Genomic DNA, 15,520 nt, shown 5'->3' on the forward strand with positions numbered 1-15,520 from the left:
CCTTTGATCTCTTCTTTAGTGTTATCTCTTCCTTTTAGAAAGATAAGGATCAAACTGATCAAACTCTCTTATTTTAAATACTATCATTTTGCAACATTTTAATTATTTTCCCACACACAAAAAAAACTATTTTTCTATGTCAGCCCTGCCTCAGGTGTTTTGTTATAGTAACAGAAAATGGACTAATATGAGAATTTTCTAGAACAAATATTAGCATATCAAATAACTCTGAAGATTCTCAATCATTATCGCCTTTTCCCCATTCTAATTATCCCCTTCTGGAACACTGGTCAGAGAGCAGTCAAACCAGTGTTGTACACTACAGTAGCCACTAGCCACATGGGGGTGTTTAGAACATTTCCATTCCTGGAGAAAAGTCCACTGCTGGGCAGGGCTGGCTGACTTCATTCTATGCTTATTTTCTTTTAAACTCTCCATCATATTCTCCAACTCTTTGTCTCACAGGACCACAGACTGCATGATATATTTAGATTAATGCTTTGGTTCACTATTGTCTTTAGTCTGTTTAATAATTTAAAAAAAAAATCCAACCATTGTATTTTTTTGTTTTGAGACATTGTATCTTGAGGTGTGTGTGTGTGTGTGTGTGTGTGTGTGTGTGTAAATATAACTGGTGGAGATATTAACCCAGGATCTCTTTAAATCACTTGTGTGCTCATGTGTGTGAGTGTCAGGTTTTTTAGCCCCTGCACCCAGAGTGAATTCCAAGTGACAACTCGCAGCGGCCTGGCCGATGGTTACAAGTTCTCACGGGAAACTCGGCCCCCAGCCGCTGCGGTTGTGCCCGGTCCATTTTCTCACTGTCAGGGCTTCTCCCTGGTTGAGTTGATTTCCCCTTCATCTAACAGGGGTGGGGAGCTCCCCGGGCTCCCAGCTGAACGCATGAGCGGTGGGATGGGCAAGAGCTGGTTCCACGGTGTTTCTCACCTTGGGAAAGCTCTGGATGGCTCGCCCTGCCCCACGGGCCCTGGGAGGCCGTCAACACCAAGGCTCCAGGGCCCAGGTCTTCAAGTCTGCAGCAAGTCCCAGGGAGAAGGCCAGCGTTGTCCCCTCTGGGCCCTGTTTGGCTTCAGAATTCTATAATTCTAAGAATAACATCAGACAAGTGCAAACGGAGGGACTCTCTACTAAAAACCTGAGCAGTGCCCTCCAAAACTGCGAAGGTCATGAAAGACAAGGAAAGCTGAGAGGAGACCAATGGGATGTGACAACTCAGAGCACCGGGCAGCCTGGACTGGATCCTGGGAGGAGGAAGGACGTTAGTGGGAAATTAGTGAAGTCCACAAAAATCCTGGAGCTTAGCTAAGGGTGACGCACCCACGTTATCATGGCCATTGGGTCCAGACGCCATGATGGCGTGAGACTCTAACCTCAGGTAAAGTGAAACTGCAGCTCAGTACTCTCCTGGCAAGTTCCCGGTAAATTTGAAATAATTTTGAAAGAAAGGGACCATTAAAAAGTAAAACTCTGATGATTTCTTGCTTTTATTCCAATTCAATAATGCCTTTAAGAAATGTCTGTCTCTTTTCCTTTCTTTCCTTCCACCTCCCCTTCACCCACGCTTTCTCTTCTCTCTTTCTTTCCTCTTTCACTTAGGATCCTAGTCCTCTCCATGTCCACTACGCCTTCCACACCACCACAAGTAAAGCTCCTCCTTCAGGAAAGAATGGACAGAAACCATGACCACCAGGTGAGTCCATTTTAGTAAGGGAAATGTTCTGGGATCAGTGCAGAGTGGGCTTCAGGAGCCAGGACCCCCCTCCCCCGAGGGAAAGGACATCAGGAAGAACACAGGTGACAGCAGTTACATCTCTTCCACAAGGACAGAAAAGCTCCACCGTCAAACCCACTGTGTGCACATAAAAATGACCCGAGGCAAAACCCCAAAATAACCCTTTGCATGAATAGAGTTTATTGAGCCCCTCCACCCAAATTTATGTGCTGAAATTTTAAGTCTCAGTTCATCAGAATGTGACTTTATTTAGAAATAGGTTCCTTATGGAAATAATCAAATGAAAATGAGGTCATTGGGGTGAATTTCAATCCATTGGACTGGTGTCCTCATAAGGAGGGGGGACTTGGGCACTGACGTGCACCAGGAGAGAAGGTCCGGGAAGATGAGGGCCACCCAAACACCAGGCAACCAGCGCACCCTGCTTCCAGCCTCAGGAGTAACCACCACTTCAGACTTCTGACTTCTGAACTGTGGGACAATCAGTGTCTGTCATTTAAGCCACCCTATTTGCAGTGCTTTGTGATGGCAGGGCCAGGAAACCAGAATAGAATTATTCCCCAAACTCTACACACCGTTTTTGCAGGAGGAGAGAGAGCCCCCTTGGGGCTCAGATTCAGATATTTGAACTGTCTGGAGTAACCTGCGGGGGGCAAGAGGGATCAGGCGACGACCTAGAGTTCATTTCCGCGCCCTGCAGCATTCCCAGAACTGGGCCGCATTTCCTTCGATGAATATTGCCGTTGCACGGAGTGGTCCTGGAACACAATCAATTATGCTCCTTCAAAGTGCTCCCTACCTGAAAAAGCACAATGCTCTTATTGACATGCCACTTTAAAAATGTTTTGAAGCAAATCTAAGAGCTCCCTGGCTACTCAGATCCGGAAATTGGTTAACCAATAAGGATGTAAAGACTCAGAGAGACGCTGCTGGCTTTGGCAAGGTCGTGCTGCAATTTGTGCCGGAGACTGGAATAGAACCAATGTTTCCATTCAGAGCCTGGCCCAGGGCCAGGGCGACCTCGGGCAAGGTCAGGTTTCTCAGAGTATGGGCCAGTGGACAGAGTCCCCAGACCCAGGAAGCTCCTGCTGCCTCTTCCGACCCAATGGAGCCTGGGTCAAGAAAATAAACAAGATATGGTTAGCCCAAAAGTCACCCAGCAGGGACCCCAAATCATGCCGCGTGATGGAGAGTGGCTAGAGCTGCAGCCTTAATGTGACTCCTCCAGAGTAGAAAGTCGCACCTGCCCTCGTAGCCGGCCACATGCATCTCTCCCCGCTAGCTCTTAGCACAACCCTCTGCCTCCCTCCCATTCATGCTCTAACACACAGGAGGTCTCCTTGTCCACGCAGAACATATTCTCAGATGTCCCATGGATGTCTAGAACCACAAAGAGCACCAAACCCTACACACACCATCTTGTTCCCTGTATGCATTTAGCTTGCAGATTCGTTTAATGATGAAGTTTAAAGGCACAGTCAGAGGTTAACAGTAATAACCAATAATGTACTAGCGCAGTTATAACGATGCACTGTAACAAAGCTGGTGGACTTTACGTAAAGCCGACAGAAGGCTTTATTCTGGGATGTTCCATCTAATACTTTTGGACTCTAGTTGAATATGGGGGAAACCCTAGGAAACAAAACCAAAGGTAAGTGGGGGGTGGGACTGGTGTCGAAGAAGAAGGGAAGCAGATGTTCCAGAGAATTCTGAACTAAAGGCTCCAGATGGGAGGAGATGCTGTAATGCAAACGCTATCACACTGAGAGTGGGCGCTGCTTGTCAGAGGGCTGCCTGGCACACGGTGAAGCCTCCTCTGAACCCGACCACCACCTCATCCCCAGCTAAGCCTCCCCTGGACCTCACACCAGACTCCTCAGCACAGGGAGGAAGCTGCTGGCTGGAGCCCATTCCTCCCTCCCTTCCAGCCAACAAACCAGCCCTGCCCCAGAGGGAGACAATGCCAGCCACAAGGCGGACCACAGTTAACTTTAAACTGACTAGTAGCACATTTCCAAAAATCAAAAGAAATCGGTGCAATAATAATGAGTTCTAATTAACCCAATGTATCAAAAATATCATTTCAGCATACAATTAGAGTTTAAAGTTAGGAATGAGACTGCTTACTTTCTTTGGTAAAGTTCTTCAACTTTTGGCACTTCACTCCTTGAGTCAGACTAGCCACAGGCAGCTAGTGGCCACCGCATTGGACCATGTTGCTTTCAAGTGGTCTAAGAGTGTCTGGTGATCTGTCACAACTGCCATCTTGAGAAGGTGTCGGATTTTAACACACATCGTTTTCTCTTATATGTCTTTTCTATTTGCAGTGGGAAAAGAAAGTTCCAATGGATTCTCTTTATATATATATATATATATATATATATAGATAGTAGGTGGACGCAATACCTTTACTTAAACTATTTATGTGTGGTGCTGAGATCAAACCCAGGGCCTCACACACGTTAGTCGAGTGCTCGACCGCTGAGCCACAACCCCAGCCCTAGATTCTTTTTCCCCATTACTTTCTTATTGCACCCAATTCCCTGCCCTTATATACATAAGTGCTTGCTGAAAGACTCTTCTCCCCTTCCCGTTCCCCCTTTGTCTTAAGGGCATGTGTTTCTTTCCTCCGGTTTAGAAGGCAATTCTTCACTGACGTCATCAGGCTATCACGTCCCGTCATGCCCACATTGACAGCTGCGCAGTTCACAACAGCTGAGCGACAGAACCAGCCTAGGTGTCCGTCAACCATGATTGGCACCTTGGGTCCTGTGCTGAGGCAGCCCATCATGGAGGGTGTGTGTGGTGAAAGAACATGCTCCCCTTGTGGTGGCCAGGAAACAGAGAGAGAGAGGAAATGGCTGGAGTCCCCAAATCTTTTTCAAGGGCACAACGCCAGGACCTGGCTTCCTTCCACTAGGCCCTACCTCCTCTAGGTCCCACCACCTGCCTATGGCACCACAGGTTGGGGACCAAGTCTTTAAGGCATGGGCCTTTGAGGGGCACTTATCCAAGTCACTGCATCTATCCCCGAGGACAGGGCTGCTCTGATACGGCAGTTCAGTTTCCCCAGACAGCGTAACTTGACAAGAAAGAACGAGGTACAGCAGCCAAAGCCCAGCCACAGTGTCTTGTAGGACCTAACCTTGGAAGTGAGTCACCATCATTTTGCCATATTCTGCAGACCACAGACCACCCAGCCCCTGTCTAATATGGGAGGGGCCTACACAAGATGGAACATCAGGAGGTGGAGACCAGTGGGGTCCTCTTGGAGGCTGGCTTCAGTAGTTGGTGTACAGAACACACGACTTCTAGACAGAAGAAACCTCGAATTGCGTCCCACTGCACCTGAGCCATTGACCTTAAGACGCCGTGTACCTGGCAAAGTCGAGCCTCCCTGTTCCCTGCATGTGCACCCTCCTGTTGCACCAAACCCCGGCAGCTGAGATTTGTGCTGTCAAATTATCTCTTGCCCACTTCACTCTGGCCTCACCTGAGTCCCTGTGGGGAAGCCAGGCCTAGTAGGTCAGTACCTTCTACCAACAACACTGAAACAGGCCTTGATGGGGATAAATTGGCTCGGTTTGCTGTGATGAATGGATTCATTCCTATAAACCTATAAGCACCTGGGACTCCTACAGATGAAAGCAATTAAATGCAAAATGATATAGAAACTTAAAGGGAATTTTTGCTTCACATATTAAAAAAAAAAATCCCGAGGAGCTATCTCAACACAGGTGACAAGATTTACGTTAGTGACAGCACTCATGCCCTGAGTTCAATACTGTTCATTTTAAATCTTAATATCGTATGGATCTAAAAGTCTTGGGAAGCAAACATCGTGTGAATCTCCAGAAAGTTGAAAGCAAAGTGGTTTTGTCCTCCCCGTGATAACTAAAAAGGGGTGAACAGGTGTAATATCCACTCAGAAACTTATGACATTGGGTCTTCCAATGAGATTCTTAAATCCATTAGTGAAATGGGAGTCTGGGGTCTCTTGGCATCCCCCGGTCTCTCCTGTGGACTCTACCATTTGGCCTACTATTTTCAGACTGTCTCACATTCAGGAAAAATAACTGTTTGACCCTGGCTTGTAGCATCTACATATGTCTGCAAAATATGCATGCCAGAAATATTTTAAGCAGGAGATTTAAAAAATAAATAAAAGTACTGTATTTTCCCCTCCATCCCACCTTGCAAAGCTCCCTTTGGAGACTGTTGCCTTAAACCAAAATACCCTCCACTATTCAGGTGCACCTAGCAGGGGCCATGGTCAGTCAGTGAAGCTGGACACAGGGAGCGGGAGAGTGGGATCCTCTTCTGTATCTATTTGCACTTAATCCAGGAACTTAAGCTCAGGAACTCCGTGGAGGAAACAGGGAATTAAGCGCTAATCCCCCTGGGGTTTCTGGAATAGAGAGGCATGGTCTTGGATTCTTTTTATAGCAATGGATCCACTCTTCATAGCAAACCTAGATGCATTTGTCCCTGTAAGGGGTGACCAGTGGAGCCTGGTTACAAAGAGAAAGCCAAGGGCCTCCCGGAGGGAACTCCCTAAACAAGGTGGGAGTGCTTGGGGAGGGTGAATGCTGGGCCAAGGGTGGAAATGAGTTCATGCAGCCAGATTAGGTGGAGTCCAGGAAGTTTTATTATGAAACTGCAGCTGAAAGGATGTAAGGCGAGGGGAGAAAGTATTCATTCTTCCTCTTGCCATGGAGATGTTGCTTGGACAGGTTAACAAAGATCTACTGTGAGTAAATGGAGGTTGCTGTCTGATGGGAGCACCATCCTTGCAGGGCTACTAAAGTTTCAGCTGGAAATTCAAAGCTCAGCCCTGCCAGGGTAGGAGAGAGGTCATGACACCGAGAGGCCTGAGAACCTCCACTGCCAAGTGTCCAGCACCAGAGCTTATCTCCAGGCATAACTGCTGTCAGGGCCCAGGCTTCAGTTTCTGTTTCAAGGAGAGGGTTGACTGGTTTTCGTGGACCACGGTACCTCCAGCAGCACCAGCACTGGGAGAAACATTCTCACTCCAGATCGACACAGGGTGGAAATTTCCAGATGGGGGCTGTTGTGTGGCCTGGGCTGGCTTAGCTACTAATGAAGTTATAAGTGACCAGAACTGACTTCTGGATACGTGGAAACCTCCCTAGAGATTCTCAGGGGGGGGAAACAAATGTGGGAAAAGAATCCAGAAAGCAATTCCACATTTTGCAGCCAGCAAGGGTGTTTTTTATAACTGTGGTCTCATTTGTATAAGGTGGGTGTGCCTGAGGCGTTCCTGCTCAACAGCACTATTTGTCCTGCTAGACCCCCTCAGTGAAGCCTGAGGAGAGTGCTGTGAAAAACAAACAATGAAATCAGGCCACCTCACCAGATACTTGGTAAAATAAACCACAATGGCAATTACTGCAATAGCATCCCTTTTAGAACATTCTAGAGACATCTATAGGAAAAATAAACAAACTGATGTGTTTGTGAGATGAACTAGCCAAGTGTGGAAACCAAGGCATCATCTGCCAGTGCAGAAGTGTCAACACACCCATTCTTCTCTCTCTGCTGAAATCAAAGACATACGCAACAACTAAAACGCAGCAAAAACCCACATGGCCAAAGGGACTTGAAGAAGATATCCCACTACTTGTTTTTTAAAAAAAGATAATAAGAATAGAGAGTTGGGGAGAAGCGGATTGCAGATGACTAGAATACCAGGGAAAGTTGGGACTTAATACTGCTGCAGAGGAAACCACAAAGAATTCTGCTCCCCGTGAAGAATCCTGAAGAGACCCCAGGTGTTCAGGTTGCAGATCCCCTCAAGGAAGGAAAATAGAAGTGGTTTAAAGGATTTGAAAGGAGCATTTAGAGCCAGATTCTGTCCACTAGTCCGTGGAGTTGGGTGATTGTTTTTTTTTCCCCTTACCTGAGGAAACAGGAAGTTGTACAAGACAGGCTCTGGACTCCAAACTGATAAAGGCAAGAAGCTGTCTTCCCTATGGCTCCAAAAGGAGTACAGCCCTGTTCACAACTTAATTTTAGCCAAAGAGGACCCATTCAGATTTCTGGCACCCATAACTATAAGATATTTGTATTGTTTTAACCCACTAAGATTACTTGGTAATTTATGGTAATTTGTTACAGCAGCAACATAAAACTAATACAGTAGTCATAAAATGTCAAATATTATTTAATCAAAAATTACAAAAATTTTATGTAATTTTTAATAATATCACCAATTCTGGGACACCCCTTGCCTCCAAAAGGCTTAACTATTTGCCCTTTGTGATTCACTTCGAATAGCAGCAATGATGGGTGACTTTGGATGCAAGGTCACAAAAAACACCAGAGCTTCTGCCTTGCCTTGCACATTTTGGAACACTCATTCATGGAGAAGACACTTGTTGTGTCTTCAGGACACACAAGCATTTCACAAAAAAAGTCCAGGTGGGGAAGAATGGAGGCCTCTGGCCAATGACCTATACCCATAGGCCACTCATGGCAGTGACCTTGAAGTCAGGTTCTTCAGCTCTGGTCAAACCTCACATTGCGATGATTATGAGGGACCTTGAGCCACAATCACTAAGTCAAGTCACCTCATGTTCCTGACCCATGACAACTGTGAGACTTAATGTGTTTATCATCTTACAGCACTACTTTGCAGTAATTTGTCATGTAGTAATAGATGTCCGATACATAATTAACTCAGGAGGATGAAAGGAGAGAGAGTGTGTGTGTGTGTGTGTGTGTGTGTGTGTTTATGGTGAGTGGAAAGTTGGAAGCTCAATAATCATCTTTCATAGAAGAGAGTCAATATGTACTATAGAAAAGTGAAAATCAGAAAGTTGAAGCTTAGACATACTACTTGAGAAACAGAAAAAGAAATATCTGAAAGTAGGAAGTGCTCCACCTTGAGTGATCAGGAACTGGGAGTGCTGAGTTAATTGAATCATATCAATAACACCAAGATCTGTATTTGACTTTGAAATTCCATCTATCAACATGCTTTTTATAAAATAAATTTATTTTTTATCATATATATATATATATATATATATACATATATATATAATGAATCTCCCTTCAGGGTTCAATGTCAGAGATGACGTTGCTCAGTGACAAGCAAGCTTCCAATCTGATTCAGCAAGAAGAGTCTGAAAAGGGAGTGTTCTGAGATGAAGGCAAGAGGGACTTGAAGAAGATATCCCACTACTTATTTTTTTTAAAAAAAGATATCAAGAATGGAGAGTTGATGGATACACTCTGGGAGGAAAGTCTGACAGCCAACCTGAGCTGGATACCATCCGTAACAGGTGGTGAGGTCCAGAAGACCCACAGCAGTAGGAAGACTAATCTGGAGTTGAAATAAGAGATGAGGTCTTCATGTTGATAAGAAGGAGACTACTCCTGGAGACGACCAGGAGATGTTAGATCAAGTGTTAAGAGTCCTTCCAGGACCTGGAAAAATGCTGATCCAGATCAGACCCAACTGGACTGACTTAAATATGGGTGACTTTAAGGAGAAGTGCACTGGAGAAATACTTAACTGTTTTTACATGTACTGATTGTCCGTCATTAATTACATTCGATGTCCAGACAAAGTGGCTCTCGTAGAGTCGCCTCAGTATATTACCATTGGCACAACAGATGAGGTCGATGGACTTTCGGTGCCAATCAATCACTACAGGAAATCCACTCACAAATGACAAGGGTTCACAACCATTATATTGGATTCACTGTAGCCTTGACATTGTTTTATACCAGGCGTGCATTTTAAATAGTGGAAATTACAATCCCAGGGTTGCCTGCCAAGTGTCCAGAAGCCCTGTCTTCTGAATCAATGCCAGGTTCCCACAAAACTAATCACCAACGCCGTAAGATTTTAGTGTCTTGTGCGTGCGATCCTCCATGATTGCCAAAATGGCGGTGATTACTCTCCTCATCTGCTCTAAATCTTGTATCTTTCCAGAGCAGCTTCTCCCAGGAGGAGCTCATGGTGGTCTGCTGAGAGTGGTTGCTCCCGCCCTCTGCCCCATGTGAAGGAATCATTTGGCTGGAAAAAGAGTGTAATAACAGAGGCTTTGAGGACTTATGGCTTCTGATGGGTGGCCTCATCTTTCACAACCGTCTGAGCAAGTGCAGACAAGAGAGCAGGAAGAGGCCACCCATACTGAAGAGAGCCCATCTAGGGGCCGATATTCCTCCCTCACTTCACACAGCTCTTGGCTTGGACTTGACATGCTTTCAGTCTCCGGTCACACTTTAATGATTCCCCCTCCCCTGCTTCATTAAACCCTGCCTTTCCCAAAGCAAGCCCGGGGCTCGGTCTCTAAGCCTTGCTCTCAGGTCCGGCTGCCTTTGCCCATGTTCTCTGATCTTGCTTTCTTCTCCCCACCTCTTCCCAGCTGTCTCTCTCTGCTTTTTTTGGCACCAAGTCATCAAAGAACATCAAACCATGAAAGCACAGGAAGAAAGAACATTGGATGTCCTCTTCTGGCACCTCCACATTATCTTGAGGTGACCTTCAACTCCAGGAATTCTTCACTTCATTACTCAGTGACTGGTAGCAAGCCATTTCCATGCAGACAATCACCCCAGACAGACCGGCTCCGCCCACTCGCCTACCCTCTGATTTGCTAACCTCTAGATGGTTTAAAGTAAGAACTGCATCTTCCTAAAGACCCTGGGATCCATGATAAGGAGAATTCGGTGCCATTAAGGGGGAAAGCCCCAAGTCAAGCCCCCAAGGTGAGCTCTGCATTGCTGGTAGAGACAAGAAGCACAGGCTTTGGGAGCTAAGCCACCAACACATGGGGGACATCAGAGAAGAAGAATGGATCCTGTCTTTGGGGACCAAAGTGCAAGCAAGCAAGAGAAGCCATAGTCAATGAACCAGTTGGCACAGCTCACTTTGGAGGTCTCCAGGGAAGTCCGGGACCTGCTGGAAACCATGGGTCAGGCTGTGTATTCTGGCTGAGAAGTTCTGTGAGGGAAGTGATCCTTAGGACCTTGCTAAAGGAGAAATCAGGAGACCGTGGGAGCTTCAGTGAACTCCACCTTCAGAGGAGGTCAAAGACCTTTGAAGCTCCCATTCATGTTCCCAGGAGTTTAAAACTACATGCAAAGGATGCTGGGCTATTTACTGCTTCTTCATGTTTGTTATTTCTGTCAGTAAATGCCTTCAAGACAAAATGGTCTTTTGTGTTTGTCTTTGGGAGACTTTAAGGAAACAAACCCCAAAGATGGTGGCAACTTTGAAAGAGAAAGAAGTGGGTTCATTTCCTGGAGCCCACTGCAGAGGGCAGAAAAGACTGTGGGGAGCACAGCAGGACTGCAGGAGAAGCCCCAGAGCCCTGGTAGAAAACACACTGTGGATTCCACTGATGCTGGCCACAGGACTGGGGTCTGCGACAGGTCTTATACACAGCACAGCCGTGCACAGTACCTCTTCTGGCATGGTACCACCTTCCCTAAGTTCTTCTTGCTCCTCTGATGAGAACTGCTTTTGAACCATCTGAGGTCAGCCAGGCGCACAAAAATGGCCCCAAGGCCATGTCACCCACCTCTCCCAGTTGTTGACAGTATTCCTCTGATAACATTGTGAAACTACCAAAAATGCACCTTAACCCCAAGGCTGGTTGATGATCTGTCCAAGATCAGAACAAATTCCTCATCTTCTTCATTAAAAATTCACTGAGTACCTTGAATAGGCATCTAGACTCACCATAGGATCTGCTATATTCAAAGGGGCCCCAGAAACTAAAAAAAAACACACAAATGTGGATTATACTCTTTGGGCGATTGTGCTCTGGTTTGGGGAGGCAGTCTGCAGTATTCAAATCCAAGCTCTACCACTGACTGGCTCTGTGATGTTAGATGAGTTTGTTAATCTCTCTGTGGGTTCACTCTGTGGGGTAAGACCAGTACCTCTCTCTAGGGGTTGTTTTTCCAGGAATCCGTAGATCATCTGAGCTTGAAGAAAGAATAAAAGACAGATAAGCGAGGAGAAAGCATGCACTCCAGTTGGAGTATTCAGTCCAGAGCATGGTCGAGGATGGGGGTAGGAGACTAACAGGATCCTGGCATCCCATGGCTTCTGTGACCCTCAGTGCTGACCACCGGAGGCACTGGCTAGGGAGATCACGTTCCTCTAACACTGGGCGTAGAGATTTCTTCTCTGCAGGATGCAGTGTGGCTCGCAATGAAAGAGGAAAACTCTTAGGCAGAATGAATGAAGATTTTTATCCTTTGAATCCCATCTTCCCCAAGGGCTCCCTAAGCACGCCTGGGAGATGGCAGAGGCAAGACAGTTAAAGTGGACAATAACTGGCTCACATTCTGATCGGTCCGAGATGGAACCTCACTACTTCGAGTCTCAGTTTCCTTAGCGATCTGCATGACCGGGCCACACTGCTGTGCAAATATGCACTTCCCTGCAGCTCCTCAGACAAACTCTATTTCTCATGCCACTTGGCCTTTGCAAGTGCCGGAATTTGAATTCAGAATTTGTACTCTTACTTCCCACATCCCAGTGCTGAGCACATTTCAGAGGGTCAGACATACATCTACAACAGCTCATCTCAGAGGCAGCCCTAACCCCCAGCCACGCATCTCATACATGCCCAGAACTTAGACTGCAGGCCAGTTCCCCAAAGGACCAGAAACTGCTCTTGACATCCCCAGGAGAGGCTGATAAGTGCATGCAGAAGCTCCTGCTCCCCCACATACACACACCCCGGCACACAGGCACAATTACCCAGTTTTTCACATGCAAATATCCATCTGCACTTGGGTTCCTTTGGTAAATGCCAGCTTCATAGGTGCAACCCAGGTGCCCAAATTTGATAACTTGGCGCAGAGAGGGGTACTGCAGCTCTGAGTCAGTTATTGTAATTACTCCCAGTGGATATGCCTGTCATTCAGTAACAATGGTGCATGATTCTGTCTCATCCTTCATCTCTCCACCCGCCTTCCTCCAGTCACCCCTATTATAAGAAAAGCCAGCCACGTCTTGTTTAGCTATCCCACCCACACCCACCCCTGCCTTTTAAGATGAAAAGCCCAGATGTGGGTGACCCATATGTAGTGTGTGTCACATTTTCGAACATCTTCTTTATTTAGAGCTGGGAGAAAGGGACTCATTAGAGAAAGGAAGTCCACAATGAAATTAGGAAACATTTGATCAGACCATTGTCCCAACACAATGCGTGCAATGAGGGAGACGCTGGAGTTGGCTGCAAACCCTAAATGCGCATTTAGCCCTGACTGCTGGCTCATCACTGACTCCCCCAGTGCTGACCAGAAAAGGGGGTCTGACAGCTCTCTAGGTACAAGCTGAGCTTCTGGCAATCGAGAGTGTCATTGGGGTCAGCAAATTCTCTTTTCCCTTGTAGCTCTGCCCTGCAGAGAACTGAGGCGTCTAAGCCTACGGCAATCAGGACATCTGGCCTTTGCCTACCTAGGTCCTTTCTTATAGTCTCAGCAGAGGCATCATGAGGGCCCAATTGTGAGGAATGACTCTCTTAAACTCCAGGCTCCTTCCTGAGCATCATGCACATGGCAAGGACCCAAGCCAAGGGCTCAATCCACAAAAACCACTCTTGGACTCCAGTTCTATTTCTGGTATCTCAACTCTTTTATTAAATAGGACAGTAGATCAGAACTATAGAGACTCCAAAACAGAAGCACTTTATGATACATTTCAAGCTCTGGGAAACCTTTTGCCTCTGAAGATGTTCAGTCATATCTCCAAATATGTAAACTGAATTACATCAAAATAGGTTCCATAATTTAATTTTTACACAAGCAAAAATTAAATACCCAGGAGTGGAATCTAGAGCCTGCTTGAAGAGGGGAAGACTGGATTTCACAGAACACAGATAAGACTCCAGCCCTGACCTGGTCACTGGCTTTGAGCCATTAGAACACTCAATCTCACTTGTAACAGGATTCAGAGTGGCTATTGTGTCCCTCAGAAGGTTGTTGTGAAAACACAATATGAAAATAGTTACTAAAGCAATCTGGAAAATTAAAGCATCATATGAAATGAAAGTGTTGGTTTTATTACTATCAAGCCCCACAGCAAGTTCTCTGCCCCTTGTAGGGTTAGAATTCCTCCCCCATCTGGTGCTAAATTCACTGCTTCTTCATCTGCTTAAGTGGCATAAGAGATTTGCCATCCTCAACAGACATGGAAAATCCATTTCTTGGTCCTTATTACAGAGCATGACATTTAGGGTTGAGCCCACAAACTTAAATGGAAGCAACCAACTAAAGAACTCAGTCCATGCCAACATTAATAAATAGACGCTCAGCATTGGGCACATAGTAGGCACTCAATATGTACCAGAAGAATGAAATAATTAATGCAAAATAGTTGAAGAAAAGTACTATTAAATTTAATCAACAAATACTTAGTATCTGGGAAAACCTTGTGTGTATAGGCCTCTGGTTTTTTACCTAATATATAACTTGAATCAGAATTCCCATATTCCTAAGTCAGTTATTCAGAAACTTTCTCTGGGTAGGTCTTTGAGGAGCAAGCAAAGAAAAACAAAACAAACAAAAATAAGAAACCAAAGTCCATTTGATCTCATTGAAATTGTAATTCCAACAAGTTTTTCTCCCCTCTAACCCTCAGTTCAAAGAGGAGAGAGGGGGTAATATAAAGGAGCCTCAAGAAATTAGTGGAAGTGATAATAGACAACATAGCAACCAAATGCGGTGGCAGGAAAATTGGAAACATGCTTATAGGAATTGTAAGTCAGGGGTTATTAACCCCATATACCTCCATAAACCCTGGGGACACCATTGCTTCTGATTTCTTTGATTATGTGGTAGTATACAAATCCATTTCTTTCATTATTGCATTAGTCATGATACCATTGAAAACAAGTACCTTTCCTTAATAACTCAATATACTGGGTTTAAAATGCAGAAGATGAAGATGTGTGAGACATATATTTAGTGGAGCCATGTGTTAAACACAGAAAAAGGGCAAGGGGCTTTTATACAAGCTTCTTTATTTTTATTTTTTGCTATCCCTTTAAACCTGTTTTGTGGCCGTGTTAGTTCACCACTCCTGTAATAAAAATACCGGAGTTAAATAAACTTATTAGGAGAAAAGTTTTGCTTTGGCTCACAGTTTTGGAGGTCTCAGTCCATAACAAGTTGGCCCCATCACTTTGGGCCTGTGGCCAGACAGCACATCGTGGTGGGATTGCACAGCAGAGCAAACTGTTTATCTTGTGATGAGAGCAAATAAAGAGAGAGAAAAAGGAAGAGATCCACGTCCCACAACCCCTTTTGAGGGCACACCTCCAATGACCTAAAACTTCTCACTAGGCCCACCTCCTTACGCCACTTTGGGGAGCAAGTCTTTAACACCTGGCTCTCTGGAAGACATTTCAAATTCTATCTAAAGATTCCTTGCTGAAACTTTAGGAGCCCTCTGTGAATTTTTCTGATTCTCTTAGGTGAAGCCTCAGAGTCACAAGCCAGGGAGGTACCAGTTCTCGCGTTCTTTGCCTGCAAAGGACAACCCTAATCAATCCGTGTGGCCCCTCTCTGCTTTCATACCACTCGAATGCCTTCCTCCAAAATCCTCCTTGTAAGACTCCCCCTGAATTGACCTCCCTGGAGTGGGGGGAACTTGGAAGGGGAAGGCAGATGTCAGTGTGATCAATTTCCAGATACCTTTTTGCAAAGTGTGCATCTCGATGTCCGACTCACACCTCATTTTGCTATCTGACATCTATTATATCTTGTTGCTCC

This window comes from Marmota monax, unplaced genomic scaffold (assembly GCF_021218885.2).
Source record: "Marmota monax isolate L192 unplaced genomic scaffold, Marmota_monax_Labrador192_F-V1.1 WCK01_AAM20220418_F8-fsc00029, whole genome shotgun sequence".
NCBI lineage: Eukaryota > Metazoa > Chordata > Mammalia > Rodentia > Sciuridae > Marmota > Marmota monax.